Source organism: Xenopus tropicalis, chromosome 2 (genome assembly GCF_000004195.4).
Source record: "Xenopus tropicalis strain Nigerian chromosome 2, UCB_Xtro_10.0, whole genome shotgun sequence".
NCBI classification, from domain to species: domain Eukaryota; kingdom Metazoa; phylum Chordata; class Amphibia; order Anura; family Pipidae; genus Xenopus; species Xenopus tropicalis.
Window position 1 is genome coordinate 169,994,331 of NC_030678.2, and position 26,385 is coordinate 170,020,715.

General features: G+C 38.9%; 1 protein-coding gene across 5 annotated transcripts in view; it reads right to left on the reverse strand.

Moving 5' to 3' along the window:
• Positions 1 to 13,335, reverse strand: part of tenm4 (teneurin transmembrane protein 4) — an 811,512-nt gene extending 798,177 nt beyond the window's left edge. For 4 of the 5 annotated variants that reach the window (XM_031895585.1, XM_031895582.1, XM_031895584.1 and 1 more), the window contains exon 1: positions 13,043 to 13,335. The gene's annotated coding sequence lies outside the window, so the exon portion shown is untranslated. 5 annotated transcript variants of the gene reach the window in all.
• Positions 13,336 to 26,385: the final 13,050 nt, after the last annotated feature.

A 26,385-nucleotide genomic window follows, 5' to 3' on the forward strand; every position in this document is an offset into this window, starting at 1 on the left:
AAACAGTACCTGTACTTGATCCCAACTAAGATATAATTACCCCTTATTGGGGGCAGAACAGCCCTATTGGGTTTATTTAATGGTTAAATGATTCCCTTTTCTCTGTAATAATAAAACAGTACCTGTACTTGATCCCAACTAAGATATAATTACCCCTTATTGGGGGCAGAACAGCCCTATTGGGTTTATTTAATGGTTAAATGATTCCCTTTTCTCTGTAATAATAAAACAGTACCTGTACTTGATCCCAACTAAGATATAATTACCCCTTATTGGAGGCAGAACAGCCCTATTGGGTTTATTTCATGGTTAAATGATTCCCTTTTCTCTGTAATAATAAAACAGTACCTGTACTTGATCCCAACTAAGATATAATTACCCCTTATTGGGGGCAGAACAGCCCTATTGGGTTTATTTAATGGTTAAATGATTCCTTTTTCTCTGTAATAATAAAACAGTACCTGTACTTGATCCCAACTAAGATATAATTACCCCTTATTGGGGGCAGAACAGCCCTATTGGGTTTATTTCATGGTTAAATGATTCCCTTTTCTCTGTAATAATAAAACAGTACCTGTACTTGATCCCAACTAAGATATAATTAACCCTTATTGGGGGCAAAACAATCCTAATCCAAATTACGGAAATATCCCTTATCCGGGTCCCGAGCATTCTGGATAACAGGTCCAGAATTATGGCTACTTTTTCTTTAACTCTCCTGCACCAAATAAAGGCTTGCAAATTCACAATACAGAAATTACCAAAGAATTTCAGAATGAGCCCCGGACCAGTGCTCCCAATGATTCCCCGCCCTGGGGGAGTATATGGGCATTACAGAGATTCTATGGCCATTTCTGTACTTTGCAAGGTTAGCAATTAGGGAGAATGCCCAAAAATTGTCACCTACTGCTAATTTTGGCTGGCATTGTCCTTAAATGGATTCAGAGAAAGAAATGGATTCGGATAAATAATGTCTCAAAAGTCCAAGTCCGTTTCGGTGAATTCTAAAGAACATCATACGCAGAAAAATAACAGACAATTCTATTTACAGTAACCCACAGCGTTATTGCCACTTAATAACATAGAGCATTAATGGAAATAGATTTCAAGCCATGGCTGTTTGCCTTCAGGAGAAGCTGAAACATTAGGGCTCAAGGTAATATTACTGAAATCACAAGGAATTCTCTCTGTTTAAATAGGTTGATAAATGGAGATCGGTACGAGTGGCGCAGCGGTCTCCTCTGCCTCAATTGCCCATCAGTTATTTCTCCCACTGGTTTTTTACTAACCTTGTTTAAAATGAGAAGCTGTCAGTACGTCGAAAGCCAATCTTTTTTCCCTAAATGGGGGAAATGTGAAGTGGCACTAACCCCCTTTCTTCATTTATTGATTTTTCCTTTTGCCTAAGTTGGAGATATTGTTCCTTACTAAGCAGGAACTTTTCTTATTGCTCAAAGGCCTTGATGTGATCTAAAGCTGTGAGGAGCTAGATGGCAAAGTTGCCAGAAGTGGTTTTTATGAGTGAATGAATGCCATAATAGAACATTCCATTAACCCGAAACATTGTAGGACATTCGCCTCTTTGTTCTTGAGATCCTTGAGTTGCTTTGGCCTTGTGGTTAAACTCATTGTCCAGCTGAAGAATGAACTTTCTCCTAAGACTGAGATGTTCTTCAAACAGATTCTCCTTCCATATCTCCCTTCTCCCTTTTAAGAAATTGGTCAGATAGTGCTTTACAATATAGTGATAGTACAACCCTTATATTTCAGTATAGGTATGAGTTGGCTGTAGCTAAGGCTTTATTAGTGCCAGATTTGGTCTTCTAAGGTCCACCAGAGAACCTGACCTACTGGGCCTACATTCACAGTCATTAAATACAGTGCCAGATGGTGTTGGCTTTTGAATAGGCCTATGATGGAAATAAGGATGGGCTAAAGGGATTTGTCCTAGGCTAGGGCTCAGTAGGGTGAGGTCCAGTAAAGGTGGCCATACATGGGCTGATTATAGCTGCCGATATGGGTCCCTTAGAGCAATTTGGCAGTTTATTGTCCCATATATGGGCACTAACAACGGGCCTGCCCGACTGATATCTGCCCTGAAATCAGCCAGATCTCAATTGGGCAGGTTTGATTTTTAGTCGGATCAGGAACAGCATTGGCACGTTCATGCGGTCCCTGAACCGACGGACGCCTATACCCTTCGTTCTAATTCGATCGTAGGTGGGTCACTCGACCCCTATGTGGGGATATCAGGAGAAGATCCTCTCGCTTTGAGTGGATCTTAGCGTGTATGGCCACCTTAAGACTTTGGATGCTATTAATGCACCAGTTGAAAGTGGGAGCACTAAATACAAAAGGAAACAGCATATTTCAGTTTTTATTTACTTTTTTAACATACTGCCACATTGAAGGAAGATCATTCTGAGTTTATTTTGGGATTAGAGGGCTTCTTTACAAAGGCAGATGAGAGTGCAGTCATGCTAAACTGGAAAAAAGTAGAAAAGGCACAGGTAAAGCAGATAACTAATAAGCTCTACAGAATACAATGGTGTTTTACAGAGCTTATCTGTTATTTACTATGTAACCTGTGCCATTTAGCCCTATTTTATTTGGAATAGCTAACCCCATGACTACACAGCAGCTTTGTTTATATAAACTATAGTAGGGTTTCTGAAGCAAACACACAACTTTTACAAGTTCAGGGCAGAAGTACATTACGGTCTAACTACTTTGATACACATTTTTTTGGTATTACTGTTCCTTTAATCTACATAAAGCCATAGAAGGTTTTGTCTTAGGTTCAGTGAACAGTTTACAGAAATTTCTGGGAGATCTTCTAGCACGTTGGAAAGACAACGCTACTGGCATTAATACTTGATAAAGCACTAAGTTCATTTAGGATCTGGTCTAAGTCTTTTCTTAGGCATTATTTGAGGAAAAGGTTGAGCTTGATGGACCTCTTTTTGATCAACTACTACAGTATGTCCATGTAACTACATGTGTATATTACACTGTGTTCTTCCTTTGTCTAAAGGCCAGATACATTAACTTGGACATCTTCTGTTGACTCTAGTGTTACCTCTGACATCCCTCTCAATTATTCAACTGCCAAAGTCTTGATTTCTGATCTCCTTTCTTTCCAAGAACGGGCTTGACATCTTACTGCAGACATATTGGCTGCATCTTATAGTGTTAATCACATTAAGCTTTACTCCACACGAGAAAACCAGAAAATCCACCAGATGTTCTACACAGAACTGTGCCGATTCACCCAGGCCAGCACATTCTGAATTAGGAAGCAGAACCAGATATCACATGATGATGAGTTTGAGACGGCAAATACATCTCTTACTATGCAAATAATGTGCCCGTCGGCACAATACCGCGACAAAATCCAGATTAAGGGAATAAAAGTGCATCACTTCGCCTCGGCTGAAGGCATTGGACAAGCACCACCGTTCCATTTTGATTTTTGTTTCATTTCGGTAACGACAAAATGGAAATATTTATATCTTCGAAAACATTGGACGGCGAGGCCTCGCTGCTGAAAATATATTGATTTAGGATCTGTGAATACGCCATTCGCTGGCAAGTGGCGTGTGATCTGCTGTCACTGAGCCCTGAAATGCCAATCTGTCAGTTTAGAGAAGGAACTGAATATTTAAGCTTTTAAGTGAGAATTTGCTGGACTCATAGAACATACAGGTGACAATCAACCCTCAACCTAAAAAGACACTGATTTATGCTTTTCATCTCTATTGTTATCCATGGGAAAAAGAGAGCAATGTTACTTTGGTTCCGTCAATGAATTTCTAAACAAATTCAAAAACAAATCATTAAGGTTGAGGAGACTGCCTTCTACAGATACAAATAAACAAAAGGAATTCTGGGAGTGAATTCCAAACAAGCTCACCCTAGCTTTAGCCTATGAAACCTGAGGGCCATAAGCCTGCAGGAGCATGGGAAAGTGACAGCTAGGTAAGGGTTAATGTTAATTTTACAGTATTGGTAGTTCAGTGTAGGGGGAGCTTAGTGACAAGGGCACGCTATTTCCAGTAAATTGATTGGTAGTTAAGGGGGTCAGCTGTTGGCAACGGAGAAAGCCCGGGAATATTAGGTGTATATAAGGAGAATTCCTGTAGGATACCTGGCATTCTGTGTGGGACAGCCTTGTGGAGAGACGGAGAGGTGTCCAACCCACCCACCCACCCTAGCATTTTCATGTGGTTATGTAAATGTGAATAAATAAAATATAATAATAAAAAAAAAAAAAAAAAAATGGGTATTGTCGCAGCAGAAGGTTATTGTATCTGGTTTTTGTATTGGAGGGAAACTTTTCATTGGTCAAGGCGGCCTGCTGTGTTATTGGTTATCAGGGGCTGGCTGGTTCAATAGATGGTTGTTATGGTAACGATTAACTAGTTATATTCTTTGTGAATATACATTCAAATCAATAAAGCTGCTGCGGCCTTTTATCCCCACCAATAAGTTCGTGTGTTCTCATTTATTCTTTATTAAAGTTGCTGTCTACGCTTCTCATAGGATAAACCCATGTAAATGGGATTTTTTAGGAGTTTGTTTGGAATTCAATCCCAGAATTCCTTTTGTTTATTTGTATCTGTATGAGGCAGTCTCCTCAACCTAAATGATTTGTTTGTGAAACCACGCGGTGACTCTCCCTAAGCTGATCAGAAAACCCTGCACTACACTGATGAGCCCCAAGAAGTATGAAACTGGTCTGTAGTTGGGAATCTGATCAGCTATTATCCTGGCTTGTGCTTTAAAACCCAGTGGGTGAGCTTTAGCCTATAGGATAAACCCATGTAAATGGATTTTTAGGAGTTTGTTTGGAATTCACTCCCAGAATTCCTTTTGTTTTTTTTGTTTTTTTAAACAAATTCAATATAAGAAAAGGAGCAAATGGCCAGGAGCACTATTTGTGGGAAGTATTGGCCTTACATTAGGGTTTTTAAATGCCTATTCTATGTGCCCCATTCCATTCCCAGCACAGTCTGGCCCATTCAGTTGAACAAATGCCAACCAAACACCTTTATAGTTGGAAAGTCAAAGAATCCATATTTAAAACTTTTCTTAGCATAAATCAATAGCGATGGGCAAAATGTTTCGCCAGGCATGGATTTGCAGCGAATTTCAGTGTTTTGCCATTGGTGGATTGTTTCTCAAAACGGATCAAAAAAATTGCAGCGGAAAAATTCGCCGGGCGTCCAAAAATTTTGCGCGAATAGTCGCGGGCGTCAAAAGAATAGTCTCATGTCAAAAGAATGCATCCAAAAATTGTCACAAGAATAGTCGCGGGCATCAAAAGAATAGTATCACGTCAAAAGAATAGTCGCAGGCGTCAATTGTTTTTCTTCGCAACATTTTCGTTGTTTCGCGAATCTTTTGAAAGTTTCACGAATTTTTGGGCGAAGCGAAACGGGACAGATTCGCTCATCACTATAAATCAACAAAAATATTTAGATCTAAACCAGGGTCCTCAATCTTTTTTTACCCCCACTATTAATATATAAAGAGTTGGGGAGCAACAGAAGCATGAAAAATGTATCTAAGGGCTGTGATTGGCTATTTGGTTGCCCCTGTGTGGACTGGCAGCCTACGGGAGGCTCTGTTTGGCAGTACAACTAGTTTTTATGCAACCAAATCCCTTCAAACTACAGTCCATTGATAACTTTGGTGAACGTTCTTATTTGTGTTAGAAAAGAACAGCAGATTGCCATAGTGTAGTTAGATCCTGGATAGCAGGCAATGATATTTCCGTATAGTAAAGGTGCCCTAACATGGGCAGCTTGGTCACTACTGGGCCACCACATGATCCAGCCATTACTGAATGGGCAATAATCAACTTATTTGGCCACTGTACAGTGAAACAAGATTTGGTATTCCTGCTTCCCTCTTTAAAATGATATGGGTGGCAATACAATAAAGTATCAGTCCATATATAATATCATTCATGTTATGTTGGAAATTCCTTAGAAATTTATTAAGCCTTCATTAAAATCCACCTATGATCCTTTTTGATATTGTTCTAATCACAAAAAAAATCTATGTTTTTTTTATTATATATTCACAGGTCAGCTATTTCAAAAGAAAAGCGATTGGTTGCTGTGGTTGACTATACAGGGGCAAAGTTTGTACCTTTTATTACATGACCCAGTGAGACCTAGCAGATGAAGGCCCTGTTGAAGACTGCACTCAAGGCAACAGTAAGTAGGCTGTCCAATAATCTGAACTCTCATCAATGTCTAAATCCTATAGAAATAGCAAAAGAATTGTTGGTTTATGCAACAATGGTACACATTTGCTTGAAAGTATTGAAAGTAATTCTCTGATTGGTTGCATGGGTATCAGGGAACATGCCCAATAAAGAATAAAATATAAAAGGACTATAACCAGTAGTTGAAGAAAACCTATAGGGGGTTATATAATAAAAGGCACTGTAACTTATAGCAACCAATCAGCAGACCATTTACTGGTCACCTGCTTAAAAGCAAATATCTTATTGGTTGCTATGGGTTATTGCACCTGGGCAAACTTAGTGCCTTTTATTACATATGGGGGATAATGTACTCATTTCCAGACCTACCGTGCCAGGCATAGGTTATATGGCAGTATAATGACAGCCCAGCATTAAACAGAGAAACCTCACACATTTAGAAGAAAATCCTGTTTTCTCTGCTTTATGTAAAGAAATACATATCACATGCTAGAATAATTCACGCTGTTCCCATACATTTAATTTATGCTCAATAAATGTCACGCCACAGCATAAGAAAGCATTGATTTGTACAACACAAATTATATATCACACCAACTCTACTTCACTCGAAATTACAAGAAAACAAGGAAAAAAGGTAGGGAAGTTTATTCAGTTCTATCCAATCAATAGCTTTTTTTTATTACTCAATACTGTATCTGTACAGTAAATTATGTGTTGTACTGGGCCCATACAATGGACAGCTACTATCTCTCCTACACAATTAGCTGAACGACTTGTTAAAAGAATTGAGTTTCTATCCTACAAACACTACTCCTTATGTTTTGGCCTTCTACAACCCTAATGCTCTGAAGATCTGGGCCTCCAGGAGTTCCCTATCTTCTCATCTGCTGACGGACAGCAGCCAATAGCAAGTCATCTTCAGGACTGACTCATGATAACAGAATGTATAAAATAAATAAAAAAACATGATACAAAGATGATTAGTAATTAATCAAGGTTCACATAGAATAGCCACAAAGAAACCCTTAAGTTTAGGTTCTCACTAGTGGCCCTAACCACACTGAGCATGTGCGGTGCCAGTGACCATGAAAAGATAGATCATAAAATGGAGAGTTGCCATCCCCACTTTCCCTCCCTATTTTTTTGTTTATGTCACAGCTTTGTGAGTGGAATGCTTGCCAAGGGTTTGGGGTTATATACCCTAAGCTGAAAAGCACATGGATATGATGTTCAGTGGTCTTCTCAGGCATGGGTTCCTGAGAGAAGGAGCACATTTATGGGCAGCTGGTCCAACTTGACCACCAAACATGGTTGCAGAAGGTGGTTGGCATGGCAGGTAGGTCATATGTGTTGGCTGACAAGCATTTTGATAGGGGAGTGTTAGCAAAAATGTATAGGTATATAAAGTTGTTACAAGGGGTTGGGACTTGAGTATTGCATAGGTGGTCCAAGCTATTAATGCGGGGAGATCAGAAACCCTGCACCTTGACACTGCCTAGCCATGAGCTTAGGGACAGGGTTTTATTAGAAATAATATATACTATAAATAAGGAAATTGTGTGGAAGAGAGAAAAGGTCAAGATGTTAAGCAACAGGAAATTTAATGGCAAAGTTAAGATGGGTCTTGGCAGTGGCTCAGTTTGTGGATAGAAGGTGCAAGAACAATAAAGGGTGACATAATGGAGATTAGTAAGTAGTGAAAGGAGATGCCTGGCTGGGCTAGAGAGGGGTAGTGGATTAAAATGACAAAACCCATTAATAGGGTAACTGACTAGCTAGAATGTTAGCAAAAATCAGCTTTTTATCAACTTTCACATTAAAATGTTGATCCTCAGCTCAGATACTCATGCTGGTAACAATGCTCATCCCATTGGCTGCTACTGTTAGCAAGATACCTTCAGCTTAGGATATATATATTCTGGCTTTTGTTCCCTTTGCTTTCATTGGAGATCTCTGCATAAAACATGAAACCTCTTTTCAAATCATGTTCCCAAACTTTGTCTCCTGTATACGTTCCTGCCCAAGGATCACACGGAACTCTTTCCTCTTTCTCTCCGCCAACACCGTATCAGTCACTAGAACATGCTGCTTCTTTCGTGGAACTACAGTATCACACAAATATATTGCTGAAACAATAAGGCCCTTCTCCTTCTGAGCTTAGATCATTGCGATCCGTTACTTGCTGTTCTATAGATTCCTATTTCATCCACATACAATCTCTGCTCCGTGCACCATTTCATCCTTCAGCGTTGACGTGCTCCTTGGCTTCCTTATCAGCTGGCATATAAAACCTGACATCTTTCTTTTCTATTTTTCAAAGATGTGTTTTCTACTGCTTCTCTCAGGCTGGCCACTGCTGAGCCTTCACAGACCAACTCTTGACCGTTAAGTTCAAATCAGACACAACAATGGTCGTCAAATTTTCAACAACAGCCGACCCGAGAAACAGCCCTTCTTTGTAACTGCCCCAAGCCTCTAGCGTGCTTTTATTCTAAGTAACTGACACAATTTGGAAAGAAAAAGGAATTCCAGTAGATGAATTGAACAAAAAAGACTTTTGCTCGACTCTTGTGGTTGCTGTTTCCTCTCCAACCTAGAGTTTAAGCCTTTTCGGTTATTTTTATGATTTACATAATAATTACTGTTTTTTTTTCTCTCTAGAAAGCTTCAGAAATTACTAATTAGAATTAGGTGATACAATAAACACAGACCCCCCCATGTATGAATAATGCAGAGTCAAGCCAAGCTATGGTTAAGTCTGCTGCCTGCCCCACAGATGAGCACTACCATAGGCAGATTACTTTGAGCATTTTCTTGGTAAAATGGTTGCCCATTGGGTTATGCAAAAGGGTTGGCTTCATTTAAATGTAGAGAATTAAAGGAGAAGGAAAGGTAAAAACTAAGTAAGCTTTATCAGAAAGCTCTATACAAACATAAGCACTCACAGAAATGCTGCACTCTATCAAAAGAAACACAGGATTTCTTGCCTCCTTTTTTGTAAACATGTTCTTCAGTATCAGACTTCCTCTCTCAGAAAAATGTTTAATTCCCAGAGCCAGAATCTGCACAGCTCTCACTCCCCTCCCCCTTCCATAAGAATTCTGAAGAACACATTCCCCCCCCCCCCCAGGAATGTGTGATCTAAGCTACCAAGGGCCAGAGCTGCAGCAGGAAGCTACTGAGACCAAGCTAAAATGGCAGCTGCTATCTTAAACAAACGGAGGGAGCTCTTAAGGCTCTTTACTCAGGTATGGTAATGCTTTCTGCAGAATAAATATAGCATTCTAGATGGCAGTAAAATGCCAAAATGACTTTCCTTCTCCTTCAAAGGGATAAAGTACGGAAAGTTGGAACTACAATAGACCATGAAGAAACCCTGAAGTTAGAGGTGTAGAAAGACAAAGGCACTTGAAGTACATTGCTACAATGAGATTAGATTGTAAGCCTTTGTAAACAGGGCCTTCTAATGCCATTTTTACTCTGTAACTCTCGTTTCTTACATTTGATTAAGCATCAGATAGACACGAAACGCGTAAGGCTTTTGAGAGATGATTTTGCAATAAAGATTTTTTTTTCGGCCTGTTTGAGGGTTCCCAGGGTTCCCTATACCTCATCTTTTTGGTTACTTTGCGCACGGTTTATCCGCTCCACTGAGCTGAGGACCTGGGGCTGGAGCACCTGGGCTGCCCCTTCACTTTGTTGAGTTTTCTATGATGATGAGAGCCTTAATGCCTGATTTTGTATATTTTTGTAAGACCCCTGGTCATTATAAATTAAAATGAGATGCTGCAGAACTTATAGCTGGAACTATATAAATAAATACATGATGATGATGATAAAAATCTGATTATCAACAGCCCCCACCCCCCCCAAGTTATAGCACAACTTGTTCTGAAGATGACAGTTACATTTCATCAGCTATTGTTTTTTTTTTTTTTGCAGCCAATTGCAACATAAATGCATCACTTCTAAATGCCCTCAGCCCCACCCCCTTCGGTGCGATCCCCTTGCCCAGACTACTACGACGAAGATGAAAGCTCCTCTACAGAGAGTTTGTGAGCTGGGATTCTTCTGCCCGCTGAAAGATCAGCGTTCCCAGGAGTCAGCAGAATTTTCCCCGGCAAAGGCAATTCTATCTGCATGCGAAGTAATAATGATATTTTCATACAATCGTTCACATTGATTTAGGAAAGAAGATGAGAGGATAAAAAAAGAGATAATCACCGTCTCTGAGCTGCATTTTCTATTTATCATTAATCGAAAGCTTGCATGCACACAAAATAATCCCAAGCCCGACCGTATCATCGGGAGCTACTGCTCTACCCTTGGAGCCAAACGTGACTATTGGACGCTTAACCTCTTTTAAAAAGGGACCTCCGACGGATACAGGGGGAGGGGGAAGCACAACATGAAAAGTTCTGAGTCCTGTTTCCACGTTAAATTCCAAGATCCGTGACTCACATTGCATGAAGGTCATTGCATGAAGGTTCCACGTTAGTGGACCTTGCTGCCCAACAACTTCTTATACAGAGATGCCATTCGTTCTTGAGGCTAAATGTTGATATTTTAGGTCATAAAATGCAGAATATGTAATATTTTGGAGCTTTGAAGTAAATCCCAAGCTTGAGGTTCATTGACAAGCCTTCAACTGCAAACCTAAGGGCTCGTTGATGAACCTCAAGCTTGGGATCTTCTTGGAAACACCATGATAACCCTATTGAACTCTTTAACAGTGCATCTATAAAGGAGGACATAAGATACAACGTTTGGATTTTTTTTTTTCCTACCCAGCCGCACTGCTTCTAGTTAAAGGCACGCTTGATTTCAGCTTTACAACAAGAAAAGACGGAGACAACAGAACACCCCTCTCCAGCGGACTCATCAGACAAGCCATACATAAATGAAAGACAGTTTAAAGGGCACAGGGAACACGGTGGTTGCTCTGTACTAATAAATCATGTATCATTCTTATTGTGATGGATAAGGAGGGAGAGTTGGGGCTGAGATTCCTAACCCGGTGGCAGCGTTTCACACCTACTGAAGTGTCACTGTAAATCAGCTGCGTTCAATTTACGACACTTAGTTAGGGAAAAAAAGGCAAAATAAATAAATAAATATAGAGCAGGTCGTGTTTAACTTGAAATCATGGTCTATGGCTGGGGTGGTAATAACCAAAACCCTCCAGATGTCCCTGAACTACAACTCCCAGAATGCCCTGGGCAGTGGCAGATCTATGCTATCCGGTGGGTCTTAAGTTCTCCAGGACTCCAGGGTTCTTCTTCATACATTCATTTCTAAATTAACTCCATCTGCCATCATTATGATCATTAGGGTGAAGCCCATTTGGCACAAGGGTTCCTGATTCACAGGCCTGCAATTCTTTACTTAGAGCAAATTATACCTGAGGTGGGGCAAGAGAGTAGATTGAAAGGTATGTTCAATTTAGGTCTGGGTGTGTAAATACTATACACCTTGCTATTTGGCCAGGCTCATTTCTAGCGCCAACTTAGCTACAACGGGGCCTGTAAATACACCTTTCTATTTGGTCAGGCTCCTTTTTATCTCCACCTTATAACAGGGGCGTGTAAACACACCTTGCTATTTGGCCAGACTCATTTTTATCGCCACTTTAGCTACAACGGGGCATGTAAACATACCTTGGTATTTGGCCAGGCTCATTTTTATCGCCACCTTAGCTATAACGGGGGGTGTGTAAATACACCTTGCTATTTGGTCAGGCTCATTTTTATCGCCACCTTAGCTACAACGAGGCATGTAAACATACCTTGGTATTTGGCCAGGCTCATTTTTATCACCACCTTAGCTATAACGGGGCTTGTAAACACACCTTGCTATTTGGTCAGGCTCATTTTTATCGCCACCTTACCTATAATGGGGTGTGTAAATACACCTTGCTATTTGGTCAGGCTCATTTTTATCGCCACCTTACCTATAATGGGGTGTGTAAATACACCTTGCTATTTGGTCAGGCTCACTTTTATCGCCACCTTACCTATAATGGGAGTGTGTAAATACACCTTGCTATTAGGTCAGGCTCATTTTTATCGGCACTTTAGCTACAATGGGGTGTATAAATACACCTTTTTATTTGGCCAGGCTCATTTTTATCACCACCTTAGCTACGATGTTTCTAGTGGCAGATACAGATGTTCCCTTCCACTTCTTTCCTCCCGTGATGTCTCATTGTAGCATTTCTACGGGCACAGATTGCGTCGGAACGCCTAGGACGGACATTCGGATCTTTCAGGCCACCTTGGCCGCCAACCCCCCCCCCCCCTTCCTGACTTTCCCTGCAAACGTTTCCCTGAGAGTAAAGACAACTGCAACCCAGCACGGCTGTAAATTGTGTCAAGAAGGCTGCTCATTTCAGCTTTACATGTGCCCGGCGCAGGTCATGGGATGTCGAGCCAACGGGGAAAGCCACGCCGTTTACACAAGAAACACCCACAAACGTAAAATAGGATCGGATACTTGGAAAAAAAAAATGGGGGGGGGGGTGGAAATTGTGTTTAAGGAAAGCCACAATGTACTACTCAGCCCTGAACAAATCCTCCTAAGGTACCGCAGGGTAGAATGTAATATGAGCCGCCGCTGGGTAGGATGCCAGGGAGAGAGATTCTATAGAAGAAGAAGATTTCCATGCAGATGCAGGGAAGGATGAGGTGGCTGCACGGGGGAGAGAGACGGATGAACCTGCTGCTACAGGGGGAAGAGAGTGCATGGAGCAGAGAGGGAGGATATAGCACAGACACACACAGCTTCCCCAGCCCCACAGCTCCTTACCATTCCGCAGCCTTCCCCCGGCTCTTCTCTCTCCTCACAAGATCCAAAAAACTGGGGAACTAAAAAATAAACCCCTGAAATACTGGAAACGACGTCCTGGGATTTGTTTCTCCCCAGAAAGCGGAATACAGGGTTCCCTTGGCCAGACTGCTGGGTGGGGGCACAATCTCACCCCCTGCTCTTCTCTGTGTTTCTTATCCCCCCGGCTTCTCCTCAGTCGGACACACACAGACACACGGCGAGTGTGGGCGCAGGTTACATGAATGGGAGGCGAGGAGCAATCCTGCAATGCCTGGATTTGACAAGCACACATGCATTCAAAGCCGGGAGCTACCATTGCCAGCGCAGGGAGGGGGGAGGCCGGATTGTGTTTCCAGCCTTCAGTGCTGGGTGAGATCTCTGCTGCAGAGTGGGATCCACCTCCGCCGGTCGCTCAGTCCCGGCTCTGACTTTTACCTTTTACTATCTCTCCTGTATTCAGCCCCATGCTTAGGTGCAGGGAAGGTGCAATGGCCCTACCTGAGCCAAGTGGCTGCTTATTAAAGGCAACACTAACGCATTGTTTTCAGTTTCCAAGTAAAATCAGCACCGTGTGCCGATATGCTGGTGTGGTATCTGCCATATAGCTCACATCTTGTATGTATGTATGTACAGGTATCGGACCCCTTATCCGGAAACCCGTTATCCAGAAAGTTCCGAATTACGGAATGCCCGTCTCCCATAGACTCCATTTTAATCAAATAATTCAGAATTTTTAAAACTGATTTCCTTTTTCTATGTAGAAATAAAACAGAACCTTGTAATTGATCCCAACTAAGATATAATTAATCCTTATTGGATGCAAAACAATCCTATTGGGTTTAATTAATGTTTTATTGATTTTTTAGTAGACTTAAGGTATGGAGATCCAAATTACGGAAAGACCCCTTATCCGGAATACCCTTGGTCCCGAGCATTATGGATAATGGGTCCAATACCTGTATAACTTTATTTATAAAGCGCCACAAGGGTACGCAGCGCTGTACAATCTTACAATATACACAATTACACACAGGGAGGACAAGTGATATCATAAATAAATAAATATATACATAAGTGCCATGTGGTATGAGACACAGTAGGAAGGAGGTCCCTGCCCCGTAGAGCTTACAATCTAAGAGCTTACAATCTTGCACTACAACTCCCAGCATGCTTTGTTGAACTGCGTTGGATTTTGGACAGGGACATTTCACAGATGGTGGGGGTGAGATTATTGTTCCGGGTATTTTTCCTTAAATGGACAGAACAATATGAATATAACTCATTACCCAGTAACGCTGCAGTTTGTTGGTGAAAAATGAATACAGGTATGGGACCTGTCATCCAGAAAGCTCGGGACCTGGGGTTTTCCGGAATTCCGGAATTTGGATCTCCATCCCTTATGTCTGCTAAAAAATCATTTAAATATTAAATAAACCCAATAGGGCTGTTCTGCCCCCAATAAGGGGTAATTATATCTTAGTTGGGATCAAGTACAGGTACTGTTTTATTATTACAGAGAAAAGGGAATCATTTAACCATTAAATAAACCCAATAGGGCTGTTCTGCCCCAATAAGGGGTAATTATATCTTAGTTGGGATCAAGTACAGGTACTGTTTTATTATTACAGAGAAAAGGGAATCATTTAACCATGAAATAAACCCAATAGGGCTATTCTGCCCCAATAAGGGGTAATTATATCTTAGTTGGGATCAAGTACAGGTACTGTTTTATTATTACAGAGAAAAGGGAATCATTTAACCATTAAATAAACCCAATAGGATTGTTCTGCCCCCAATAAGGGGTAATTATATCTTAGTTGGGATCAAGTACAGGTACTGTTTTATTATTACAGAGAAAAGGGAATCATTTAACCATGAAATAAACCCAATAGGGCTGTTCTGCCCCCAATAAGGGGTAATTATATCTTAGTTGGGATCAAGTACAGGTACTGTTTTATTATTACAGAGAAAAGGGAATCATTTAACCATGAAATAAACCCAATAGGGCTATTCTGCCCCAATAAGGGGTAATTATATCTTAGTTGGGATCAAGTACAGGTACTGTTTTATTATTACAGAGAAAAGGGAATCATTTAACCATTAAATAAACCCAATAGGGCTTGTTCTGCCCCCAATAAGGGGTAATTATATCTTAGTTGGGATCAAGTACAGGTACTGTTTTATTATTACAGAGAAAAGGGAATCATTTAACCATGAAATAAACCCAATAGGGCTGTTCTGCCCCCAATAAGGGGTAATTATATCTTAGTTGGGATCAAGTACAGGTACTGTTTTATTATTACAGAGAAAAAAGAAATCCTTTTCAGAAATTAGAATTATTTGCTTATAATGGAGTCTATGGGAGATGGCCTTTCCCTAATTCCGAACTTTCAGGATAAGGGATCCCATACCTGTAATAATAAAACCTGCAGGTGTTGGTAGAACTGAGTAATCAAATAGCCCAAAGGGCAAAAAAGGCAAATGTAAATTTGTGGGAGAGACAATTCCAATTACTGACGTGACCACAGTCTACAGGCACAAAGTTTGCCCATGTGCAGTAACCCATAGCAACCAAGATGTTTGCTTTTAAACAAGTGACCAGTAAATGCTACCTGCTGATTGGTTGCTATAGGTTGCTGCACTTGGGCAAACACAGAGCCCTGTATTACATCACCCCCTATGTGCATATTGCAGTTTCAGCCAATGTGTCAAAATAGGCACAATTGTGATTTTGATTGTGCTTTCCTATGATTTGATAGTGTAGTGTGAATGTCTTTGTCATATAGTGGGGAAAAGTATGGGCAATGCTTCCAACCTTTACCTGTACAACAGTGTGCCTTTAAGATGGGGCAATGCATGGGGGAGGGGGGGTTGGTAGGTTCACAGAAGTAGAGTAAATTGAAATTGGTGTAAGCAGCCTAAAGTTTTAGGGTCTTTAGAAAAGTAATGATTCCATCTCTTCACAGTTGCACACAGCAGCTCCCCATATTGGATTCCTCTTAAGAAGTGCCAGTGACACTGCACATGCTCAGTGGGCTCTGGGTGGCTGTCGAGAAGCTGAGCTTAGGGATTGTCACAAATTATCAACCAGAAAATGAGGCTAGGCTGATTATTCAATTCTTATGCTAATTCATCTATATTTGGAGCTGCCATGTAATGTGAATTGTATTATTACTTACATACTGTTACATTTATATTCTATATATACAGTATAGTGTGCCATTTATATTCTATATATACAGTATACTGTGCCATTTATATTCTATATATACAGTATACTGTGCCATTTATATTCTATATATACAGTATACTGTGCCATTTATATTCAATATATACAGTATAGTGTGCCATTTATATTCAATATATACAGTATAGTGTGACATTTATATTCTATATATATACAGTATAGTGTGATATTTATATTCTATATATACAGTATAGTGTGACATTTATATTCTATATATACAGTATAGTGTGCCATTTATATTCTATATATATATACAGTATAGTGTGATATTTATATTCTATATATATACAGTATAGTGTGATATTTATATTCTATATATATACAGTATAGTGTGATATTTATATTCTATATATATACAGTATAGTGTGATATTTATATTCTATATATACAGTATAGTGTGACATTTATATTCTATATATATACAGTATAGTGTGACATTTATATTCTATATATATACAGTATAGTGTGATATTTATATTCTATATATACAGTATAGTGTGACATTTATATTCTATATATACAGTATAGTGTGCCATTTATATTCTATATATACAGTATAGTGTGCCATTTATATTCTATATATATACAGTATAGTGTGATATTTATATTCTATATATACAGTATAGTGTGACATTTATACTCTATATATACAGTATAGTGTGCCATTTATATTCTATATATATACAGTATAGTGTGATATTTATATTCTATATATATACAGTATAGTGTGATATTTATATTCTATATATACAGTATAGTGTGACATTTATACTCTATATATACAGTATAGTGCGCCATTTATATTCAATATATACAGTATAGTGTGCCATTTATATTCTATATATACAGTATAGTGTGACATTTATATTCAATATATACAGTATAGTGTGCCATTTATATTCTATATATATACAGTATAGTGTGACATTTATATTCTATATATACAGTATAGTGTGCCATTTATATTCTATATATACAGTATAGTGTGCCATTTATACTCTATATATACAGTATAGTGTGCCATTTATATTCTATATATACAGTATAGTGTGCCATTTATACTCTATATATACAGTATAGTGTGCCATTTATATTCTATATATACAGTATAGTGTGACATTTATATTCAATATATACAGTATAGTGTGCCATTTATATTCAATATATACAGTATAGTGTGCCATTTATATTCTATATATACAGTATAGTGTGACATTTATATTGCATATATACAGTATAGTGTGCCATTTATACTCTATATATACAGTATAGTGTGCCATTTATATTCTATATATACAGTATAGTGTGCCATTTATACTCTATATATACAGTATAGTGTGCAATTTATATTCTATATATACAGTATAGTGTGCCATTTATACTCTATATATACAGTATAGTGTGCCATTTATATTCTATATATACAGTATAGTGTGACATTTATATTCAATATATACAGTATAGTGTGCCATTTATATTCAATATATACAGTATAGTGTGCCATTTATATTCTATATATACAGTATAGTGTGACATTTATACTCTATATATACAGTATAGTGTGCCATTTATATTCAATATATACAGTATAGTGTGACATTTATACTCTATATATACAGTATAGTGTGACATTTATATTCTATATATACAGTATAGTGTGACATTTATACTCTATATATACAGTATAGTGTGACATTTATACTCTATATATACAGTATAGTGTGACATTTATATTCAATATATACAGTATAGTGTGACATTTATACTCTATATATACAGTATAGTGTGACATTTATACTCTATATATACAGTATAGTGTGCCATTTATATTCAATATATACAGTATAGTGTGACATTTATACTCTATATATACAGTATAGTGTGACATTTATACTCTATATATACAGTATAGTGTGCCATTTATATTCTATATATACAGTATAGTGTGACATTTATATTCTATATATATACAGTATAGTGTGACATTTATATTCTATATATACAGTATAGTGTACCATTTATATTCTATATATACAGTATAGTGTGACATTTATATTCTATATATATACAGTATAGTGTGACATTTATATTCTATATATACAGTATAGTGTGCCATTTATACTCTATATATACAGTATAGTGTGACATTTATATTCTATATATACAGTATAGTGCGCCATTTATATTCTATATATACAGGATAGTGTGCCATTTATATTCTATATATACAGTATAGTGCGCCATTTATATTCTATATATACAGTATAGTGTGACATTTATATTCTATATATACAGTATAGTGTGACATTTATATTCTATATATACAGGATAGTGTGCCATTTATATTCTATATATACAGTACAGTGTGACATTTATATTCTATATATACAGTATAGTGTGCCATTTATACTCTATATATATACAGTATAGTGTGACATTTATATTCTATATATATACAGTATAGTGTGACATTTATATTCTATATATACAGTATAGTGTACCATTTATATTCTATATATACAGTATAGTGTGCGATTTATATTCTATATATACAGTATAGTGTGACATTTATATTCTATATATACAGTATAGTGTGACATTTATATTCTATATATATACAGTATAGTGTGACATTTATATTCTATATATACAGTATAGTGTGACATTTATACTCTATATATACAGTATAGTGTGACATTTATACTCTATATATACAGTATAGTGTGCCATTTATATTCTATATATACAGTATAGTGTGCCATTTATATTCTATATATACAGTATAGTGTGACATTTATACTCTATATATACAGTATAGTGTGACATTTATATTCTATATATACAGTATAGTGTGACATTTATATTCTATATATACAGTATAGTGTGCCATTTATATTCTATATATACAGTATAGTGTGCCATTTATATTCTGTATATACAGTATAGTGTGCCATTTATATTCTATATATACAGTATAGTGTGACATTTATACTCTATATATATAGTATAGTGTGACATTTATATTCTATATATACAGTATAGTGTGCCATTTATATTCTGTATATACAGTATAGTGTGACATTTATATTCTATATATACAGGATAGTGTGACATTTATATTCTATATATACAGTATAGTGTGACATTTATATTCTATATATACAGGATAGTGTGACATTTATATTCTATATATACAGTATAGTTTGCCATTTATATTCTGTATATACAGTATAGTGTGACATTTATATTCTATATATACAGGATAGTGTGACATTTATATTCTATATATACAGTATAGTGTTCCATTTATATTCTATATATACAGTATAGTGTGCCATTTATATTCTATATATACAGTATAGTGTGCCATTTATATTCTATATATACAATATAGTGTGACATTTATATTCTATATATACAGTATACAGTGAGTGGGCCCCTAAGCTCAGGTAAGTGACAGCAGCACAGAGTATGGGCAGGGAATCAGCAGAGAACAAGATGGGGGGCTACTGGGGTATCTTTGGGGGAACAGATCTTCCCTGCTAAAGGGCTGTGGGGGCCTTGGGCCGGTACAGACGCCCAAAACATAATGGACAACATTTCTACCCTAATACTCTGTTAAGTTTAAGTTTTCTCTGAGTTCAGACTCACAAAAGCCTTACTCCCCTTTGTGGTTACAGCAGGTTTGTACACTCGGAGGCCTATTTATTGTGCCGTGTAAATTGAAATTAGCCTAAAAAACAGTGTAAAAAGCTTTGTGAATAAATGCAGAAATCACTGTCCCAACCCCAGAATTTACAGTGGTACATTATGTAATTACTGATGGCTAGTTAGCAATTCATATAGATGTTTGCTGCATGGCTAGTTAGCAATTCATATAGATGTATGCTGCATGGCTAGTTAGCAATTCATTTAGATGTATGCTGCATGGCTAGTTAGCAATTCATTTAGAAGTATGCTGCATGGCTAGTTAGTAATTCATTTAGAAGTATGCTGCATGGCTAGTTAGCAATTCATTTAGATGTATGCTGCATGGCTAGTAAGCAAATCATTTAGATTTATGCTGCATGGCTAGTTAGCAATTCATTTAGAAGTATGCTGCATGGCTAGTTAGTAATTCATTTAGAAGTATGCTGCATGGCTAGTTAGCAATTCATTTAGATGTATGCTGCATGGCTAGTAAGCAAATCATTTAGATGTATGCTGCATGGCTAGTTAGCAATTCATTTAGAAGTATGCTGCATGGCTAGTTAGCAATTCATTTAGATGTATGCTGCATGGCTAGTTAGCAATTCATTTAGATGTATGCTGCATGGCTAGTTAGCAATTCATTTAGAAGTATGCTGCATGGCTAGTTAGCAATTCATTTAGAAGTATGCTGCATGGCTAGTTAGTAATTCATTTAGAAGTATGCTGCATGGCTAGTTAGCAATTCATTTAGAAGTATGCTGCATGGCTAGTTAGTAATTCATTTAGAAGTATGCTGCATGGCTAGTTAGCAATTCATTTAGATGTATGCTGCATGGCTAGTTAGCAATTCATTTAGATGTATGCTGCATGGCTAGTTAGCAATTCATTTAGATGTATGCTGCATGGCTAGTTAGCAATTCATTTAGATGTATGCTTCATGGCTAGTTAGCAGTTCATTTAGATGTATGCTTCATGGCTAGTTAGCAATTCATTTAGATGTATGCTTCATGGCTAGTTAGCAATTCATTTAGATGTATGCTGCATGGCTAGTTAGCAATTCATTTAGATGTATGCTTCATGGCTAGTTAGCAATTCATTTAGATGTATGCTGCATGGCTAGTTAGCAATTCATTTAGATGTATGCTGCATGGCTAGTTAGCAATTCATTTAGATGTATGCTGCATGGCTAGTTAGCAATTCATTTAGATGTATGCTGCATGGCTAGTTAGCAATTCATTTATATGTATGCTGCATGGCTAGTAAAAATTGGTTTCTGATGACAGTCCTGCATAGGAACAATGCCTGTATGCAGTCAGCTACATGGTAGGGGGGAATTAACTCTTTACATGTAAGAATTTCCCAGAATTACAGTGTAATTTCATCTGCCTTAAATACAACATTGAGCACCCATAGGAGCAATGAATAAACAGAGCCAAGTACTGGTCACCTAGTGTCGGCCGGGTTAGGTAAAGGACTTGCTTGTGACTAGCACCCCAGTTGTACCAGTGCAAGAATGGCTGCCCCTGGGGCTACACAGCGGGGTATTTATATAAACTATAGTAGGGTTTCTGTAGCAAACACCCCAGCTGTACCGGTGCAGGAATGGCTGCCCCCGGGGCTACACAGCGGGGTATTTATATAAACTATAGTAGGGTTTCTGTAGCAAACACCCCAGCTGTACCAGTGCAGGAATGGCTGCCCCCGGGGCTACACAGCGGGGTATTTATATAAACTATAGTAGGGTTTCTGTAGCAAACACCCCAGCTGTACCAGTGCAGGAATGGCTGCCCTTGGGGCTACACAGCGGGGTATTTATATAAACTATAGTAGGGTTTCTGTAGCAAACACCCCAGCTGTACCAGTGCAGGAATGGCTGCCCCCGGGGCTACACAGCGGGGTATTTATATAAACTATAGTAGGGTTTCTGTAGCAAACACCCCAGCTGTACCAGTGCAGGATCGGCTGCCCCCGGGGCTACACAGCGGGGTATTTATATAAACTATAGTAGGGTTTCTGTAGCAAACACCCCAGCTGTACCAGTGCAGGAACGGCTGCCCCCGGGGCTACACAGCGGGGTATTTATATAAACTATAGTAGGGTTTCTGTAGCAAACACCCCAGCTGTACCGGTGCAGGAACGGCTGCCCCCGGGGCTACACAGCGGGGTATTTATATAAACTATAGTAGGGTTTCTGTAGCAAACACCCCAGCTGTACCAGTGCAGGAACGGCTGCCCCCGGGGCTACACAGCGGGGTATTTATATAAACTATAGTAGGGTTTCTGTAGCAAACACCCCAGCTGTACCAGTGCAGGAATGGCTGCCCCCGGGGCTACACAGCGGGGTATTTATATAAACTATAGTAGGGTTTCTGTAGCAAACACCCCAGCTGTACCAGTGCAGGAATGGCTGCCCCGGGGCTACACAGCGGGGTATTTATATAAACTATAGTAGGGTTTCTGTAGCAAACACCCCAGCTGTACCAGTGCAGGAACGGCTGCCCCCGGGGCTACACAGCAGGGTATTTATATAAAACTATAGTAGGGTTTCTGTAGCAAACACCCCAGCTGTACCAGTGCAGGAATGGCTGCCCCCGGGGCTACACAGCGGGGTATTTATATAAACTATAGTAGGGTTTCTGTAGCAAACACCCCAGCTGTACCAGTGCAGGAACGGCTGCCCCCGGGGCTACACAGCGGGGTATTTATATAAACTATAGTAGGGTTTCTGTAGCAAACACCCCAGCTGTACCGGTGCAGGAACGGCTGCCCCCGGGGCTACACAGCGGGGTATTTATATAAACTATAGTAGGGTTTCTGTAGCAAACACCCCAGCTGTACCAGTGCAGGAACGGCTGCCCCCGGGGCTACACAGCGGGGTATTTATATAAACTATAGTAGGGTTTCTGTAGCAAACACCCCAGCTGTACCAGTGCAGGAATGGCTGCCCCCGGGGCTACACAGCGGGGTATTTATATAAACTATAGTAGGGTTTCTGTAGCAAACACCCCAGCTGTACCAGTGCAGGAATGGTTATTGCTGCATTAAACACAAACAATAATATGCCACAATAACGTAATACTATGTATATTTTTACAAAGAGGATTCTCTGGTTTTGGCCCATTAAGACGAGGGCCCCTAACAAATGCCCTTGGCTGCTCCTATTCAGGTTACTTGCCCCATATACTCCTCCTTAGCCGGAGACACTTAAATCCTTAGAATAATTCCTGTAAGAATAAAGGTAATGTGCCGGTATTACGCAGTAATACTTCTAAATCCCTTTATAATGGGCTGGTTATTTTCTATTCCAATTTGAAGGTTACAGTACAAAGCCAGACCTTCAATTTTAATACAGGAAATTTTTATTATTTTCTTTTTTTTTTTTTTTTCTTTTGTGCAGAACATTTGCTAAAGACCCCTAGCGTTATGTTATTTGTGAAAATCATTTATATTCATTTTTCATTTCCACTTAGCCGGCAATGCCTCCATTAACGTGATATTTGTAAACACGGCCGGCGTAAAGCCTTTCTACGAATGCAAAATACTGATTACGGGGCGGCCGGTGATGCATTGCATTTCAACAGTGAGAAATTGGTTAGAGTCTGTTCTTTCCATTCTGCCGTGGAAGCGCCCGCTCCTCATTGGCTGTCCCAATGTAGCCCTCTGCTGGCCAATCAAGAAAGCAGAAGCCATCAATTCAACGGACACAGCTACGGTATAATAATTACATAGGGTTTTACTTGATTTTGTGTATAGTGTACAGGTAGGGGACCTCTTGTCCAGAATGCTCAGGACTTGGGGTTTTCCGGATAAGGGATCTTTCCCTAATTTGGATCTCTGTAACTTAAATCTGATAAAAATCATTTAAATATTGAATAAACCCAATAGGGTGGTTTTTCCTCCAATAAGGGGTAATTTATATCTTAGTTGGGATCAAGTACAGGTACTGTTTTATTATTACAGAGAAAAGGGAATCATTTAACCATTAAATAAACCCAATAGGGCTGTTCTGCCCCCAATAAGGGGTAATTATATCTTAGTTGGGATCAAGTACAGGTACTGTTTTATTATTACAGAGAAAAGGGAATCATTTAACCATTAAATAAACCCAATAATACTGTTCTGCCCCCAATAAGGGGTAATTATATCTTAGTTGGGATCAAGTACAGGTACTGTTTTATTATTACAGGGAAAAGGGAATCATTTAACCATTAAATAAACCCAAAAGGGCTGTTCTGTCCCAATAAGGGGTAATTATATCTTAGTTGGGATCAAGTACAGGTACTGTTTTATTATTACAGAGAAAAGGGAATCATTTAACCATGAAATAAACCCAATAGGGCTGTTCTGCCCCCAATAAGGGGTAATTATATCTTAGTTGGGATCAAGTACAGGTACTGTTTTATTATTACAGAGAAAAGGGAATCATTTAACCATGAAATAAACCCAATAGGGCTGTTCTGCCCCCAATAAGGGGTAATTATATCTTAGTTGGGATCAAGTACAGGTACTGTTTTATTATTACAGAGAAAAGGGAATCATTTAACCATTAAATAAACCCAATAGGGCTGTTCTGCCCCCAATAAGGGGTAATTATATCTTAGTTGGGATCAAGTACAGGTACTGTTTTATTATTACAGAGAAAAGGGAATCATTTAACCATGAAATAAACCCAATAGGGCTGTTCTGCCCCCAATAAGGGGTAATTATATCTTAGTTGGGATCAAGTACAGGTACTGTTTTATTATTACAGAGAAAAGGGAATCATTTAACCATTAAATAAACCCAATAGGGCTGTTCTGCCCCAATAAGGGGTAATTATATCTTAGTTGGGATCAAGTACAGGTACTGTTTTATTATTACAGAGAAAAGGGAATCATTTAACCATTAAATAAACCCAATAGGGCTGTTCTGCCCCAATAAGGGGTAATTATATCTTAGTTGGGATCAAGTACAGGTACTGTTTTATTATTACAGAGAAAAGGGAATCATTTAACCATGAAATAAACCCAATAGGGCTGTTCTGCCCCCAATTACCTGCCTGAATGATCAGTTTTAGGTTTTTGTAGGAGAGGAACTGGTGGCAGGCAAATCCTGCTATGATATTATACCATCCAATAGCATGTGTGGCTGAATTCCAGCTCCCAGCAGCCTCTTGGGGAGTGTAGAAAAAGGTCTCAGCCTATTGGTCAGTGTCCAACCTGTAACCTGGTCCTTCTGGTATTGTTAAATCACAACTAAGGGCATCCACCTGGGAGGTAAAGTTTAACAGCAGCGGGCAAGCTTGATAGGAAGTGTAGCTGTCAACCTGTGACATTAAAGGAAAACCAGCCAATGTAGGTAAAAATATATAATGCATAAACAAGCTCACATGCAAAACTCTGCTTTATCTTAATTTTCATAAAAATACTTTGTGACTCAAATAAAGTGTAACAGTAGTCGCTTGCTCTCAGCCTGCCTCCTCCCAATCCCACAATTCCCTGCTGCACACGTGATGTCAATAAGGAAAGGAACATCCCAGTGCAATGCATTGTGGGTTATGTAGTTCCTGCATGCTGTCTGTAAGCTGGGGAGAAGTTGTTACAATCTGTAACATCAGTGTTTTAGTCCCTCCTCCCCTGCCAGGATTACAAATGATGCAGAAGGAGTAGAACTGTTTTGCAGCTGGATTTCAGCATATAAACATGGGATTTATTCCTACTTTTTGAAGAAACAGATTACAGGGATAGGGATATTAGTTGCTTTGCTTTGGAGGTTACATCAATCCAGATGCAAAGATTATAAGGACTTCTGTACACCTGGTGAGTGGGAAAATGGCTGCATTTTGTCATTGTGATTAGGCAAATGCCGCAGCCTTTACTCTGAACAGTTGCCTTTCCTTTAATCTCTACATGGAAAGTAAAGGTCTGATGTTTATAGATAACCCAGATAAGTTGTATGGTCACGGGACTACTATGCAGAAAATAGGCCACGCGTACTTGGAACCCACAGAGCAGGGTGCGCATTGTAGTTGCTTAGCTACCGAGTGTTATTATAGTGTATATTCTTGGAGTCTTAAGGTTTGTTCACTGATGGCATATTGAGGCACCATAGGGAGAAGAAAGACTTCTATTTCTTACTATGCCGGTGTGTGGGCACCTAACCCAGTAGAAATGGATCGATGCAACCGGAGAGCATTAATGTTTCATCAACTTTCTCCATAGATTTTAATGGGAATTAGATTTTGAGTTTACATTTTATTATGAACCTTTATTAATATACTCTAGGATTTTTCAAATATTGTTCATCATTCCCATCAGTCCCTGCCCCAGTGGAGCTTACAATCTAAGGTCCCTATCCCATTCCCATCAGCCCCTGCCCCAGTGAGCTTACAATCTAAGGTCCCTAT